This window comes from Triturus cristatus, chromosome 12 (assembly GCF_964204655.1).
Source record: "Triturus cristatus chromosome 12, aTriCri1.1, whole genome shotgun sequence".
In the NCBI taxonomy this organism is placed as follows: Eukaryota; Metazoa; Chordata; class Amphibia; order Caudata; family Salamandridae; genus Triturus; species Triturus cristatus.
The window spans coordinates 723,540,499-723,557,721 of record NC_140595.1 but is presented as its reverse complement, the minus strand read 5'-3'; the positions used below and the strand labels follow the sequence as shown (position 1 = coordinate 723,557,721).

Sequence of the window (17,223 nt, the reverse complement as noted above, 5' to 3'; positions counted from 1 at the left end):
AAGCACCATGGCTCGTAGGGGACCCACAACACGCTTTTCTTAGCTCACTGAATTAAAGTATAAACTTCCGCCGTGTGTGAGTGGTAAAGGCTTGTTAATATGGTTCCTTTTCCAATTCAAGTCTGACAACAAGAGGCAGGAACCACGTGGCTTCGGAAGCTCAGGAAAGTAGCCACCAACCACAGAGAAAGAGAGAACTGGCAGTATGAGAGGTGGAGAAAACAGAAGCGGGAGCAAGGAGCTCAAATGAGATTGATGGCGTTTAAATAGAGCGCGTAAAGGAACAGTTACACAGCTAAGAAATGGGAAAGACAGACTAGGGAAAAAAACACAGAAAGAGCCTGTAGATGAAATTCTCTTCCTGGGACAGCAGGTTAAGAGAAATTACACATGGGGAGGTTAAGCATGTAACACGGGGGAGAATAAAAAAGAAAATGCAGTTTTATGAAGTGTGTTTGCCAATCCAGCCAGCACTTTTGTTCTATTTCTCTCTTTGCGTCTTTTATTGGTAAAGTAACTTTCAAGTGCATGCGGAGGTATGAATGAGAGAGCAACGGTATAATAATTTGAAGCGTTTACACCAGTGCTAAAGTAGGAATGAGGTGTAGCTAAGACATGAAAGAGGTAGCGATAACAAATATGTGGAGAGGCAATAGTGACACAAAATTAAGCCACCTATTTATAAAACTGAAATGGAAGAAATACTAAAGGTTAACTTCTGAAATTGTAGCCGATAATAAAAAGATTCTCGTTGTTGGCAGGATTCGAACCTGCGCGGGGATACCCCAATGGATTTCTAGTCCATCGCCTTAACCACTCGGCCACAACAACTTGCTGTAAGCTGCCCACAAATATTTTGTTTGAAAGTTTTGAAGTTTTCCCACATCAAAGTACTGATATTCTGCAATGCGCTTTTTAAAAACAATGTTTTTTTCATCATGCACGTTCTGTCCTAAAAACAAAAATTGCATGAGTATATCTCTGGATCTGTAAAAGGATACGCTTGCATTCAAACTCTCTTGTGGCACTCAAGTTTTTTGGACCCTGTTGCACTCTGTTTTTGCGCTGCTTTTAGTCTACGACCCATATTACAGAAGTCAACCATCTCTGAGTATTTGGGACTCCTTTGTAAGTGCCTTATCTTTAATCCTTGAAAAGCTCTATAATAAAGGGGTCTGTCAAAGATTGCTTGAATGGAAGATAAAAGAAGGCCCACTTGTCTCACCAAATGCAGTAGAGAAACCTGATGTTTTACTCATGTTATCCTTAGTTCAGTTTTTGTTAGACCTGGCATCCTTAAGGTGGCCTACCAGCAACCTTTTTGCTTTTCACCTCACGTTTTGCTGTATCTTTATGTTGGCCTTAGGACTCTAATCACTTTATCACTACTGTGAGAAAGTGGCTCTGTATATACTGTTCCCAAATAGGTACAGTGTGCACAGAGTCCCCAGTCCCCAGAGGTTTGGCAGAGGCTAAAGCTAGATATAACCTTACTCTCTAAAGTGGTAGCTTGCCGAGCAGTAAGGCAGTATCAGAGTACAGTGTAAAACATTTGTTGTACACACTCAGTCAGCAAATGGTCTCACACACTCAAGAACTGAACTCTAGGCCATTGGTTTGCATAAAAAAGATATTGTTGTTTTATTTTAGAACCAACAATAGGTATCAAAATATACTTTCTCAGAATAAGATGCTTTAGTTAAATACTTTGCAATAGGCAATTGACTTTTGCAGGTCATAGTTACAGTTTATTGCAATAGGCAACACAATTTGAATCACAATAATTCATTGAGCTCAATGGGAATTTTAAGTTATATGCAATTAATTACTTTCAGGATTACTTTTCTAAATCCAGGACTGGATCCTAGATTCAGTCCTGGGACAGTTCTTGGAAACAAGTGAGTAAATTCGTTTTAGTTACTGTTGTGATTTTTAAGCAATATTTTGCTATTTTAAAAGTTGACACTTGGAAACTTTTGCTGATCAAATTACCAATGTTATCCTATGGAAGGAAATTCACTTAGCAGGTAAGTGGGGTTATGGTTACTTTTTCTAGGTCAGTGTTGGATCCTAGATCCAGCACTACTGTACCACCTGTAAGCAGTTGAGAAACTGCGTTTAAGTTATACAGGCGATTTTTAAGGAATATTTACATGTTTGCAAAATCGACACTTAGAAGAAATTTCACAGAAAAACAGTCAATGGTTTCCTATGGAGGAAAATTCAAGTTACGGGTAAAGTACGTTCTCGTTACTTTTGTAATCCAGTGCTGGGCTCCTAGGCTCAGTACTGGGACATCTATCTAAAACAGGTAAACAATTACGTTTTCACAGTTAGTACGATTTTTAAAGAATATTTGTAAGTTTCAAAAATCGACACTTAGAACATTTTCAGCAAAAAGCAGGCAATGATATCCCATGGAAGGAAATTCGAGTTACTGGTAAGTACGGTTAAAATTACTTTTCAGGGGCAGTACTGAGCTCCAAGATGCAGCACTGAGGTCTCTCCTGATAACAGGTGAGTAAATCAGAATTCGTTGTTCGGCTGATTTTAGATGAATATTTTAAAGTTCCAAAACTCCACACCGCTTAGAAGAATTTCCAAGTGAAACCACTCAATGTTAGCCTATGGAAGAAAAGTGAGTTATCGGCTTTTAGGTAAGTACTCGACTGGCAGAGTTATGGTTCTGGGCATAGACTCAGGGGTATCCCAGGGGAGTCCCAGCCTACTTGCCAAGCCTTAAACTCCCCTTTTATTACATATAATTTACACCTAAGGTAGGCCCTAGGTAGTCCTAGGTGCATGATGCCATGTAAGTAAAAAATAAGATATGTACTTTGGTGGTTTGCGTGTCCTGTAAGTACCAAACAGTCTATTTCATTTTTCACTACTGTGAGGTCTACCCCTCTCATAGGTTAGCTCTGTGTATTCCCCTATACTTTTTATTTGGTAATTCCATATCGGAGAGGAGTAGCTTTATTTATTTATTGAAAATCCTACTTACTGGTGAGGTTGGATTTAACTTTACTATTTTAGAAATGCCACTTTTAGAGAGTGAACATTTCTCTGCACTTACTGCTCTATTTGCCTGAAACCTGGCCCCAATACACGTCTGGATTGGGCTGGGTGACAGCAAAATTTGTGCCTTCCCTCTAGAGAGCCACAACACAGGTCACTCAACTGCACCTGGGGGGTGAGCTCCGCTCCCCCTCCACCCCCAATAGGTTCAAGAACGATAATTTGTGTAAGTAAATACATTATAGCTACAGCTTATAATCATGCGAGTTTAAATCATTTGTTGTTAGATGGTTTAAATATTTGAAAGGATCTGTTTTTAATAGACATTTTACAAAAACCACTGGTACATTTGCTAATTCTGTAAAATTAACACCCAACTGCCGTGACATTGCCAACCACAATGCCGTGACTCGGATTCGAACCGAGGTTGCTGCGGCTTCAACGCAGAGTACTAACCACTATATGATCACGGCGAGCTACTTGGGCTCAACGACATACAGTGACATGGAGAATTTATAATTCGGAACACTCAGGGCTGTTCCTGTGATAGGCTGGATGTATTCATTGCTTCCTCATTCCTCATTCAGAGGCTGCGTCTCCTCAGTGGTTGATAGGCTGAAACCGTTTCCTGGCCGCCTGCTTGTGAAATGCCAGGAGTCAAAGATCACACATTACACTTGCGGACCTGTGATGGGACACCAATGTAGAGAAATCCACCTGGCACAGACCTTCTATTCTGTCTATTAGACCTGCATCTTCCCTGCACCTTTCAAGCCATTTGTATGTGAAGCAAGAAAGAGTTAGAGAGTGATCCATCTACACTTTTATAGGGAGGATGTCGCCGTGAGCTCCTCCCAGCTAATCACACGAACAGCAGAAAAGCAAAATAAATACACAGTTGAGGGGTGGGCTGCATGGTTATGTTTTTGAGTAAATATTGAAACTGACCTCAGTGGCTCATTAGCAGAGCTGCGGCTAATGACTGGTGCCAAATCATGATGAAGCAAGCACCATGGCTCGTAGGGGACCCACAACACGCTTTTCTTAGCTCACTTTATTAAAGTATAAACTTCCGCCGTGTGTGAGTGGTAAAGGCTTGTTAATATGGTTCCTTTTCCAATTCAAGTCTGACAACAAGAGGCAGGAACCACGTGGCTTCGGAAGCTCAGGAAAGTAGCCACCAACCACAGAGAAAGAGAGAACTGGCAGTATGAGAGGTGGAGAAAACAGAAGCGGGAGCAAGGAGCTCAAATTAGATTGATGGCGTTTAAATAGAGCGCGTAAAGGAACAGTTACACAGCTAAGAAATGGGAAATACAGACTAGGGAAAAAACACAGAAAGAGCCTGTAGATGAAATTCTCTTCCTGGGACAGCAGGTTAAGAGAAATTACACATGGAGAGGTTAAGCATGTAACACGGGGGAGAATAAAAAAGAAAATGCAGTTTTATGAAGTGTGTTTGCCAATCCAGCCAGCACTTTTGTTCTATTTCTCTCTTTGCGTCTTTTATTGGTAAAGTAACTTTCAAGTGCATGCGCAGGTATGAATGAGAGAGCAACGGTATAATAATTTGAAGCGTTTACACCAGTGCTAAAGTAGGAATGAGGTGTAGCAAAGACATGAAAGAGGTAGCGATAACAAATATGTGGAGAGGCAATAGTGACACAAAAATAAGCCACCTATTTATAAAACTGAAATGGAAGAAATACTAAAGGTTAACTTCTGAAATTGTAGCCGATAATAAAAAGATTCTTGTTGTTGGCAGTATTCGAACCTGCGCGGGGATACCCCAATGGATTTCTAGTCCATCGCCTTAACCACTCGGCCACAACAACTTACTGTAAGCTGCACACAAATATTTTGTTTGAAAGTTTTGAAGTTTTCCCACATCAAAGTACTGATATTCTGCAATGCTCTTTTTAAAAACAATGATTTTTTCATCATGCACGTTCTGTCCTAAAAAAAAAAATTCCATGAGTATATCTCTGGATCTGTAAAAGGATACGCTTGCATTCAAACTCTCTTGTGGCACTCAATTTTTTGGACCCTGTTGCACTCTGTTTTTGCGCTGCTTTTAGTCTACGACCCATATTACAGAAGTCAACCATCACTGAGTATTTGGGACTCCTTTGTAAGTGCCTTATCTTTAATCCTTGAAAAGCTCTATAATAAAGGGGTCTGTCAAAGATTGCTTGAATGGAAGATAAAAGAAGGCTCACTTGTCTCACCAAATGCAGTAGAGAAACCTGATGTTTTACTCATGTTATCCTTAGTTCATTTTTGTTAGACCTGGCATCCTTAAGGTGGCCTACCAGCAACCTTTTTGCTTTTCACCTCACGTTTTGCTGTATCTTTATGTTGGCCTTAGGACTCTAATCACTTTATCACTACTGTGAGAAAGTGGCTCTGTATATACTGTTCCCAAATAGGTACAGTGTGCACAGAGTCCCCTGTCCCCAGAGGTTTGGCAGAGGCTAAAGTTAGATATACCCTTACTCTCTAAAGTGGTAGCTTGCCGAGCAGTAAGGCAGTATCAGAGTACAGTGTAAAACATTTGTCTTACACACTCAGTCAGCAAATGGTCTCACACACTCAAGAACTGAACTCTAGGCCATTGGTTTGCATAAAAAAGATATTGTTGTTCTATTTTAGAACCAACAATAGGTATCAAAATATACTTTCTCAGAATGAGATGCTTTAGTTAAATACTTTGCAATAGGCAATTGACTTTTGCAGGTAATAGTTACAGTTTATTGCAATAGGCAACACAATTTGAATCCCAATAATACATTGAGCTCAATGGGAATTTTAAGTTATATGCAATTAATTACTTTCAGGATTACTTTTCTAAATCCAGGACTGGATCCTAGATTCAGTCCTTGGACAGTTCTTGGAAACAAGTGAGTCAATTCGTTTTAGTTACTGTTGTGATTTTTAAGCAATATTTTGCTATTTTAAAAGTTGACACTTAGAAACTTTTGCTGATCAAATTACCAATGTTATCCTATGGAAGGAAATTCACTTAGCAGGTAAGTGGGGTTATGGTTACTTTTTCTAGGTCAGTGTTGGATCCTAGATCCAGCACTACTGTACCACCTGTAAGCAGTTGAGAAACTGCGTTTAAGTTATACAGGCGATTTTTAAGGAATATTTACATGTTTGCAAAATCGACCCTTAGAAGAAATTTCACAGAAAAACAGTCAATGGTTTCCTATGGAAGAAAATTCAAGTTACGGGTAAAGTACGTTCTCGTTACTTTTGTAATCCAGTGCTGGGCTCCTAGGCTCAGTACTGGGACATCTATCTAAAACAGGTAAACAATTACGTTTTCACAGTTGGTACGATTTTTAAAGAATATTTGTAAGTTTCAAAAATCGACACTTAGAAAATTTTCAGCAAAAAGCAGGCAATGATATCCCATGGAAGGAAATTCGAGTTACTGGTAAGTACGGTTAAAATTACTTTTCAGGGTCAGTACTGAGCTCCAAGATGCAGCACTGAGGTTTCTCCTGATAACAGGTGAGTAAATCAGAATTCGTTGTTCGGCTGATTTTAGATGAATATTTTAAAGTTCCAAAACTCCACACCACTTAGAAGAATTTCCAAGTGAAACCACTCAATGTTAGCCTATGGAAGAAAAGTGAGTTATCGGCTTTTAGGTAAGTACTCGACTGGCAGAGTTATGGTTCTGGGCATAGACTCAGGGGTCTCCCAGGGGAGTCCCAGCCTACTTGCCAAGCCTTAAACTCCCCTTTTATTACATATAATTTACACCTAAGGTAGGCCCTAGGTAGTCCTAGGTGCATGATGCTATGTAAGTAAAAAATAAGATATGTACTTTGGTGGTTCGCGTGTCCTGTAAGTACCAAACAGTCTATTTCATTTTTCACTACTGTCAGGTCTACCCCTCTCATAGGTTAGCTCTGTGTATTCCCCTATACTTTTTATTTGGTAATTCCATATCGGAGAGGAGTAGCTTTATTTATTTATTGAAAATCCTACTTACTGGTGAGGTTGGATTTAACTTTACTATTTTATAAATGCCACTTTTAGAGAGTGAACATTTCTCTGCACTTACTGCTCTATTTGCCTGAAACCTGAAGCCCAATACACATCTGGATTGGGCTGGGTGACAGCAAAATTTGTGCCTTCCCTCTAGAGAGCCACAACACAGGTCACTCAACTGCACCTGGGGGGTGAGCTCCGCTCCCCCTCCACCCCCAATAGGTTCAAGAACGATAATTTATGTAAATAAATACATTATAGCTACAGCTTATAATCATGCAAGTTTAAATCATTTGTTGTTAGATGGTTTAAATATTTGAAAGGATCTGTTTTTAATAGACATTTTACAAAAACCACTGGTACATTTGCTAATTCTGTAAAATTAACACCCAACTGCAGTGACATTGCCAACCACAATGCCGTGACTCAGATTCGAACCAAGGTTGCTGCGGCCACATCGCAGAGTACTAACCACTATACGATCACGGCAAGCTACTTGGGCTCAACGACATACAGTGACATGGAGAATTTATAATTCGGAACACTCAGGGCTGTTCCTGTGATAGGCTGGATGTATTCCTTGCTTCCTCATTCCTCATTCAGAGGCTGCGTCTCCTCAGTGGTTGATAGGCTGAAACCGTTTCCTGGCTGCCTGCTTGTGAAATGCCAGGAGTCAAAGATCACACATTACACTTGCGGACCTGTGATGGGACACCAATGCAGAGAAACCCACCTGGCACAGACCTTCTATTCTGTCTATTAGACCTGCATCTTCCCTGCACCTTTCAAGCCATTTGTATGTGAAGCAAGAAAGAGTTAGAGAGTGATCCATCTACACTTTTATAGGGAGGATGTCGCCGTGAGCTCCTCCCAGCTAATCACACGAACAGCAGAAAAGCAAGATAAATACACAGTTGAGGGGTGGGCTGCATGGTTATGTTTTTGAGTAAATATTGAAACTGACCTCAGTGGCTCATTAGCAGAGCTGCGGCTAATGACTGGTGCCAAATCATGATGAAGCAAGCACCATGGCTCGTAGGGGACCCACAACACGCTTTTCTTAGCTCACTGAATTAAAGTATAAACTTCCGCCGTGTGTGAGTGGTAAAGGCTTGTTAATATGGTTCCTTTTCCAATTCAAGTCTGACAACAAGAGGCAGGAACCACGTGGCTTCGGAAGCTCAGGAAAGTAGCCACCAACCACAGAGAAAGAGAGAACTGGCAGTATGAGAGGTGGAGAAAACAGAAGCGGGAGCAAGGAGCTCAAATGAGATTGATGGCGTTTAAATAGAGCGCGTAAAGGAACAGTTACACAGCTAAGAAATGGGAAAGACAGACTAGGGAAAAAAACACAGAAAGAGCCTGTAGATGAAATTCTCTTCCTGGGACAGCAGGTTAAGAGAAATTACACATGGGGAGGTTAAGCATGTAACACGGGGGAGAATAAAAAAGAAAATGCAGTTTTATGAAGTGTGTTTGCCAATCCAGCCAGCACTTTTGTTCTATTTCTCTCTTTGCGTCTTTTATTGGTAAAGTAACTTTCAAGTGCATGTGCAGGTATGAATGAGAGAGCAACGGTATAATAATTTGAAGCGTTTACACCAGTGCTAAAGTAGGAATGAGGTGTAGCTAAGACATGAAAGAGGTAGCGATAACAAATATGTGGAGAGGCAATAGTGACACAAAAATAAGCCACCTATTTATAAAACTGAAATGGAAGAAATACTAAAGGTTAACTTCTGAAATTGTAGCCGATAATAAAAAGAATCTCGTTGTTGGCAGGATTCGAACCTGCGCGGGGATACCCCAATGGATTTCTAGTCCATCGCCTTAACCACTCGGCCACAACAACTTGCTGTAAGCTGCCTACAAATATTTTGTTTGAAAGTTTTGAAGTTTTCCCACATCAAAGTACTGATATTCTGCAATGCGCTTTTTAAAAACAATGTTTTTTCATCATGCACGTTCTGTCCTAACCACAAAAATTGCATGAGTATATCTCTGGATCTGTAAAAGGATACGCTTGCATTCAAACTCTCTTGTGGCACTCAAGTTTTTTGGACCCTGTTGCACTCTGTTTTTGCGCTGCTTTTAGTCTACGACCCATATTACAGAAGTCAACCATCTCTGAGTATTTGGGACTCCTTTGTAAGTGCCTTATCTTTAATCCTTGAAAAGCTCTATAATAAAGGGGTCTGTCAAAGATTGCTTGAATGGAAGATGAAAGAAGGCCCACTTGTCTCACCAAATGCAGTAGAGAAACCTGATGTTTTACTCATGTTATCCTTAGTTCAGTTTTTGTTAGACCTGGCATCCTTAAGGTGGCCTACCAGCAACCTTTTTGCTTTTCACCTCAGGTTTTGCTGTATCTTTATGTTGGCCTTAGGACTCTAATCACTTTATCACTACTGTGAGAAAGTAGCTCTGTATATACTGTTCCCAAATAGGTACAGTGTGCACAGAGTCCCCAGTCCCCAGAGGTTTGGCAGAGGCTAAAGCTAGATATAACCTTACTCTCTAAAGTGGTAGCTTGCCGAGCAGTAAGGCAGTATCAGAGTACAGTGTAAAACATTTGTTGTACACACTCAGTCAGCAAATGGTCTCACACACTCAAGAACTGAACTCTAGGCCATTGGTTTGCATACAAAAGATATTGTTGTTTTATTTTAGAACCAACAATAGGTATCAAAATATACTTTCTCAGAATGAGATGCTTTAGTTAAATACTTTGCAATAGGCAATTGACTTTTGCAGGTCATAGTTACAGTTTATTGCAATAGGCAACACAATTTGAATCACAATAATACATTGAGCTCAATGGGAATTTTAAGTTATATGCAAATAATTACTTTCAGGATTACTTTTCTAAATCCAGGACTGGATCCTAGATTCAGTCCTGGGACAGTTCTTGGAAACAAGTGAGTAAATTCGTTTTAGTTACTGTTGTGATTTTTAAGCAATATTTTGCTATTTTAAAAGTTGACACTTGGAAACTTTTGCTGATCAAATTACCAATGGTATCCTATGGAAGGAAATTCACTTAGCAGGTAAGTGGGGTTATGGTTACTTTTTCTAGGTCAGTGTTGGATCCTAGATCCAGCACTACTGTACCACCTGTAAGCAGTTGAGAAACTGCGTTTAAGTTATACAGGCGATTTTTAAGGAATATTTACATGTTTGCAAAATCGACACTTAGAAGAAATTTCACAGAAAAACAGTCAATGGTTTCCTATGGAAGAAAATTCAAGTTACGGGTAAAGTACGTTCTCGTTACTTTTGTAATCCAGTGCTGGGCTCCTAGGCTCAGTACTGGGACATCTATCTAAAACAGGTAAACAATTACGTTTTCACAGTTGGTACGATTTTTAAAGTATATTTGTAAGTTTCAAAAATCGACACTTAGAAAATTTTCAGCAAAAAGCAGGCAATGATATCCCATGGAAGGAAATTCGAGTTACTGGTAAGTACGGTTAAAATTACTTTTCAGGGGCAGTACTGAGCTCCAAGATGCAGCACTGAGGTCTCTCCTGATAACAGGTGAGTAAATCAGAATTCGTTGTTCGGCTGATTTTAGATGAATATTTTAAAGTTCCAAAACTCCACACCGCTTAGAAGAATTTCCAAGTGAAACCTCTCAATGTTAGCCTATGGAAGAAAAGTGAGTTATCGGCTTTTAGGTAAGTACTCGACTGGCAGAGTTATGGTTCTGGGCATAGACTCAGGGGTATCCCAGGGGAGTCCCAGCCTACTTGCCAAGCCTTAAACTCCCCTTTTATTACATATAATTTACACCTAAGGTAGGCCCTAGGTAGTCCTAGGTGCATGATGCTATGTAAGTAAAAAATAAGATATGTACTTTGGTGGTTTGCGTGTCCTGTAAGTACCAAACAGTCTATTTCATTTTTCACTACTGTGAGGTCTACCCCTCTCATAGGTTAGCTCTGTGTATTCCCCTATACTTTTTATTTGGTAATTCCATATCGGAGAGGAGTAGCTTTATTTATTTATTGAAAATCCTACTTACTGGTGAGGTTGGATTTAACTTTACTATTTTAGAAATGCCACTTTTAGAGAGTGAACATTTCTCTGCACTTACTGCTCTATTTGCCTGAAACCTGGCCCCAATACACGTCTGGATTGGGCTGGGTGACAGCAAAATTTGTGCCTTCCCTCTAGAGAGCCACAACACAGGTCACTCAACTGCACCTGGGGGGTGAGCTCCGCTCCCCCTCCACCCCCAATAGGTTCAAGAACGATAATTTATGTAAGTAAATACATTATAGCTACAGCTTATAATCATGCGAGTTTAAATCATTTGTTGTTAGATGGTTTAAATATTTGAAAGGATCTGTTTTTAATAGACATTTTACAAAAACCACTGGTACATTTGCTAATTCTGTAAAATTAACACCGAACTGCCGTGACATTGCCAACCACAATGCCGTGACTCGGATTCGAACCGAGGTTGCAGCAGCCACAACGCAGAGTACTAACCACTATACGATCACGGCGAGCTACTTGGGCTCAATGACGTACAGTGAAATGGAGAATTTATAATTCGGAACACTCAGGGCTGTTCCTGTGATAGGCTGGATGTATTCATTGCTTCCTCATTCCTCATTCAGAGGCTGCGTCTCCTCAGTGGTTGATAGGCTGTAACCGTTTCCTGGCCGCCTGCTTGTGAAATGCCAGGAGTCAAAGATCACACATTACACTTGCTGACCTGTGATGGGACACCAATGCAGAGAAACCCACCTGGCACAGACCTTCTATTCTGTCTATTAGACCTGCATCTTCCCTGCACCTTTCAAGCCATTTGTATGTGAAGCAAGAAAGAGTTAGAGAGTGATCCATCTACACTTTTATAGGGAGGATGTCGCCGTGAGCTCCTCCCAGCTAATCACACGAACAGCAGAAAAGCAAGATAAATACACAGTTGAGGGGTGGGCTGCATGGTTATGTTTTTGAGTAAATATTGAAACTGACCTCAGTGGCTCATTAGCAGAGCTGCGGCTAATGACTGGTGCCAAATCATGATGAAGCAAGCACCATGGCTCGTAGGGGACCCACAACACGCTTTTCTTAGCTCACTGAATTAAAGTATAAACTTCCGCCGTGTGTGAGTGGTAAAGGCTTGTTAATATGGTTCCTTTTCCAATTCAAGTCTGACAACAAGAGGCAGGAACCACGTGGCTTCGGAAGCTCAGGAAAGTAGCCACCAACCACAGAGAAAGAGAGAACTGGCAGTATGAGAGGTGGAGAAAACAGAAGCGGGAGCAAGGAGCTCAAATGAGATTGATGGCGTTTAAATAGAGCGTGTAAAGGAACAGTTACACAGCTAAGACATGGGAAAGACAGACTAGGGAAAAAAACACAGAAAGAGCCTGTAGATGAAATTCTCTTCCTGGGACAGCAGGTTAAGAGAAATTACACATGGGGAGGTTAAGCATGTAACACGGGGGAGAATAAAAAAGAAAATGCAGTTTTATGAAGTGTGTTTGCCAATCCAGCCAGCACTTTTGTTCTATTTCTCTCTTTGCGTCTTTTATTGGTAAAGTAACTTTCAAGTGCATGCGGAGGTATGAATGAGAGAGCAACGGTATAATAATTTGAAGCGTTTACACCAGTGCTAAAGTAGGAATGAGGTGTAGCTAAGACATGAAAGAGGTAGCGATAACAAATATGTGGAGAGGCAATAGTGACACAAAATTAAGCCACCTATTTATAAAACTGAAATGGAAGAAATACTAAAGGTTAACTTCTGAAATTGTAGCCGATAATAAAAAGATTCTCGTTGTTGGCAGGATTCGAACCTGCGCGGGGATACCCCAATGGATTTCTAGTCCATCGCCTTAACCACTCGGCCACAACAACTTGCTGTAAGCTGCCCACAAATATTTTGTTTGAAAGTTTTGAAGTTTTCCCACATCAAAGTACTGATATTCTGCAATGCGCTTTTTAAAAACAATGTTTTTTTCATCATGCACGTTCTGTCCTAAAAACAAAAATTGCATGAGTATATCTCTGGATCTGTAAAAGGATACGCTTGCATTCAAACTCTCTTGTGGCACTCAAGTTTTTTGGACCCTGTTGCACTCTGTTTTTGCGCTGCTTTTAGTCTACGACCCATATTACAGAAGTCAACCATCTCTGAGTATTTGGGACTCCTTTGTAAGTGCCTTATCTTTAATCCTTGAAAAGCTCTATAATAAAGGGGTCTGTCAAAGATTGCTTGAATGGAAGATAAAAGAAGGCCCACTTGTCTCACCAAATGCAGTAGAGAAACCTGATGTTTTACTCATGTTATCCTTAGTTCAGTTTTTGTTAGACCTGGCATCCTTAAGGTGGCCTACCAGCAACCTTTTTGCTTTTCACCTCACGTTTTGCTGTATCTTTATGTTGGCCTTAGGACTCTAATCACTTTATCACTACTGTGAGAAAGTGGCTCTGTATATACTGTTCCCAAATAGGTACAGTGTGCACAGAGTCCCCAGTCCCCAGAGGTTTGGCAGAGGCTAAAGCTAGATATAACCTTACTCTCTAAAGTGGTAGCTTGCCGAGCAGTAAGGCAGTATCAGAGTACAGTGTAAAACATTTGTTGTACACACTCAGTCAGCAAATGGTCTCACACACTCAAGAACTGAACTCTAGGCCATTGGTTTGCATAAAAAAGATATTGTTGTTTTATTTTAGAACCAACAATAGGTATCAAAATATACTTTCTCAGAATGAGATGCTTTAGTTAAATACTTTGCAATAGGCAATTGACTTTTGCAGGTCATAGTTACAGTTTATTGCAATAGGCAACACAATTTGAATCACAATAATTCATTGAGCTCAATGGGAATTTTAAGTTATATGCAATTAATTACTTTCAGGATTACTTTTCTAAATCCAGGACTGGATCCTAGATTCAGTCCTGGGACAGTTCTTGGAAACAAGTGAGTAAATTCGTTTTAGTTACTGTTGTGATTTTTAAGCAATATTTTGCTATTTTAAAAGTTGACACTTGGAAACTTTTGCTGATCAAATTACCAATGTTATCCTATGGAAGGAAATTCACTTAGCAGGTAAGTGGGGTTATGGTTACTTTTTCTAGGTCAGTGTTGGATCCTAGATCCAGCACTACTGTACCACCTGTAAGCAGTTGAGAAACTGCGTTTAAGTTATACAGGCGATTTTTAAGGAATATTTACATGTTTGCAAAATCGACACTTAGAAGAAATTTCACAGAAAAACAGTCAATGGTTTCCTATGGAGGAAAATTCAAGTTACGGGTAAAGTACGTTCTCGTTACTTTTGTAATCCAGTGCTGGGCTCCTAGGCTCAGTACTGGGACATCTATCTAAAACAGGTAAACAATTACGTTTTCACAGTTAGTACGATTTTTAAAGAATATTTGTAAGTTTCAAAAATCGACACTGAGAACATTTTCAGCAAAAAGCAGGCAATGATATCCCATGGAAGGAAATTCGAGTTACTGGTAAGTACGGTTAAAATTACTTTTCAGGGGCAGTACTGAGCTCCAAGATGCAGCACTGAGGTCTCTCCTGATAACAGGTGAGTAAATCAGAATTCGTTGTTCGGCTGATTTTAGATGAATATTTTAAAGTTCCAAAACTCCACACCGCTTAGAAGAATTTCCAAGTGAAACCACTCAATGTTAGCCTATGGAAGAAAAGTGAGTTATCGGCTTTTAGGTAAGTACTCGACTGGCAGAGTTATGGTTCTGGGCATAGACTCAGGGGTATCCCAGGGGAGTCCCAGCCTACTTGCCAAGCCTTAAACTCCCCTTTTATTACATATAATTTACACCTAAGGTAGGCCCTAGGTAGTCCTAGGTGCATGATGCTATGTAAGTAAAAAATAAGATATGTACTTTGGTGGTTTGCGTGTCCTGTAAGTACCAAACAGTCTATTTCATTTTTCACTACTGTGAGGTCTACCCCTCTCATAGGTTAGCTCTGTGTATTCCCCTATACTTTTTATTTGGTAATTCCATATCGGAGAGGAGTAGCTTTATTTATTTATTGAAAATCCTACTTACTGGTGAGGTTGGATTTAACTTTACTATTTTAGAAATGCCACTTTTAGAGAGTGAACATTTCTCTGCACTTACTGCTCTATTTGCCTGAAACCTGGCCCCAATACACGTCTGGATTGGGCTGGGTGACAGCAAAATTTGTGCCTTCCCTCTAGAGAGCCACAACACAGGTCACTCAACTGCACCTGGGGGGTGAGCTCCGCTCCCCCTCCACCCCCAATAGGTTCAAGAACGATAATTTGTGTAAGTAAATACATTATAGCTACAGCTTATAATCATGCGAGTTTAAATCATTTGTTGTTAGATGGTTTAAATATTTGAAAGGATCTGTTTTTAATAGACATTTTACAAAAACCACTGGTACATTTGCTAATTCTGTAAAATTAACACCCAACTGCCGTGACATTGCCAACCACAATGCCGTGACTCGGATTCGAACCGAGGTTGCTGCGGCTTCAACGCAGAGTACTAACCACTATATGATCACGGCGAGCTACTTGGGCTCAACGACATACAGTGACATGGAGAATTTATAATTCGGAACACTCAGGGCTGTTCCTGTGATAGGCTGGATGTATTCATTGCTTCCTCATTCCTCATTCAGAGGCTGCGTCTCCTCAGTGGTTGATAGGCTGAAACCGTTTCCTGGCCGCCTGCTTGTGAAATGCCAGGAGTCAAAGATCACACATTACACTTGCGGACCTGTGATGGGACACCAAAGTAGAGAAATCCACCTGGCACAGACCTTCTATTCTGTCTATTAGACCTGCATCTTCCCTGCACCTTTCAAGCCATTTGTATGTGAAGCAAGAAAGAGTTAGAGAGTGATCCATCTACACTTTTATAGGGAGGATGTCGCCGTGAGCTCCTCCCAGCTAATCACACGAACAGCAGAAAAGCAAGATAAATACACAGTTGAGGGGTGGGCTGCATGGTTATGTTTTTGAGTAAATATTGAAACTGACCTCAGTGGCTCATTAGCAGAGCTGCGGCTAATGACTGGTGCCAAATCATGATGAAGCAAGCACCATGGCTCGTAGGGGACCCACAACACGCTTTTCTTAGCTCACTTTATTAAAGTATAAACTTCCGCCGTGTGTGAGTGGTAAAGGCTTGTTAATATGGTTCCTTTTCCAATTCAAGTCTGACAACAAGAGGCAGGAACCACGTGGCTTCGGAAGCTCAGGAAAGTAGCCACCAACCACAGAGAAAGAGAGAACTGGCAGTATGAGAGGTGGAGAAAACAGAAGCGGGAGCAAGGAGCTCAAATTAGATTGATGGCGTTTAAATAGAGCGCGTAAAGGAACAGTTACACAGCTAAGAAATGGGAAATACAGACTAGGGAAAAAACACAGAAAGAGCCTGTAGATGAAATTCTCTTCCTGGGACAGCAGGTTAAGAGAAATTACACATGGAGAGGTTAAGCATGTAACACGGAGGAGAATAAAAAAGAAAATGCAGTTTTATGAAGTGTGTTTGCCAATCCAGCCAGCACTTTTGTTCTATTTCTCTCTTTGCGTCTTTTATTGGTAAAGTAACTTTCAAGTGCATGCGCAGGTATGAATGAGAGAGCAACGGTATAATAATTTGAAGCGTTTACACCAGTGCTAAAGTAGGAATGAGGTGTAGCAAAGACATGAAAGAGGTAGCAATAACAAATATGTGGAGAGGCAATAGTGACACAAAAATAAGCCACCTATTTATAAAACTGAAATGGAAGAAATACTAAAGGTTAACTTCTGAAATTGTAGCCGATAATAAAAAGATTCTTGTTGTTGGCAGTATTCGAACCTGCGCGGGGATACCCCAATGGATTTCTAGTCCATCGCCTTAACCACTCGGCCACAACAACTTACTGTAAGCTGCACACAAATATTTTGTTTGAAAGTTTTGAAGTTTTCCCACATCAAAGTACTGATATTCTGCAATGCTCTTTTTAAAAACAATGATTTTTTCATCATGCACGTTCTGTCCTAAAAAAAAAAATTCCATGAGTATATCTCTGGATCTGTAAAAGGATACGCTTGCATTCAAACTCTCTTGTGGCACTCAATTTTTTGGACCCTGTTGCACTCTGTTTTTGCGCTGCTTTTAGTCTACGACCCATATTACAGAAGTCAACCATCACTGAGTATTTGGGACTCCTTTGTAAGTGC

At 40.4% G+C, this 17,223-nt stretch overlaps 5 non-coding genes across 5 annotated transcripts; all 5 read right to left on the bottom strand.

Moving 5' to 3' along the window:
* Positions 1-749: 749 nt before the first annotated feature.
* TRNAS-AGA (transfer RNA serine (anticodon AGA)) lies at positions 750-831 on the bottom strand. Its single transcript has one exon. It is a non-coding gene; the product is annotated as a tRNA-Ser (tRNA).
* A 3,940-nt stretch (positions 832-4,771) lies between these two features.
* TRNAS-AGA (transfer RNA serine (anticodon AGA)) lies at positions 4,772-4,853 on the bottom strand. The gene has a single exon. It is a non-coding gene; the product is annotated as a tRNA-Ser (tRNA).
* Positions 4,854-8,793: 3,940 nt separating this feature from the next.
* On the bottom strand, positions 8,794-8,875 carry TRNAS-AGA (transfer RNA serine (anticodon AGA)). Its single transcript has one exon. It is a non-coding gene; the product is annotated as a tRNA-Ser (tRNA).
* Positions 8,876-12,815: 3,940 nt separating this feature from the next.
* On the bottom strand, positions 12,816-12,897 carry TRNAS-AGA (transfer RNA serine (anticodon AGA)). Its single transcript has one exon. It is a non-coding gene; the product is annotated as a tRNA-Ser (tRNA).
* A 3,940-nt stretch (positions 12,898-16,837) lies between these two features.
* On the bottom strand, positions 16,838-16,919 carry TRNAS-AGA (transfer RNA serine (anticodon AGA)). The gene has a single exon. It is a non-coding gene; the product is annotated as a tRNA-Ser (tRNA).
* Between the last annotated feature and the right edge of the window lie 304 nt (positions 16,920-17,223).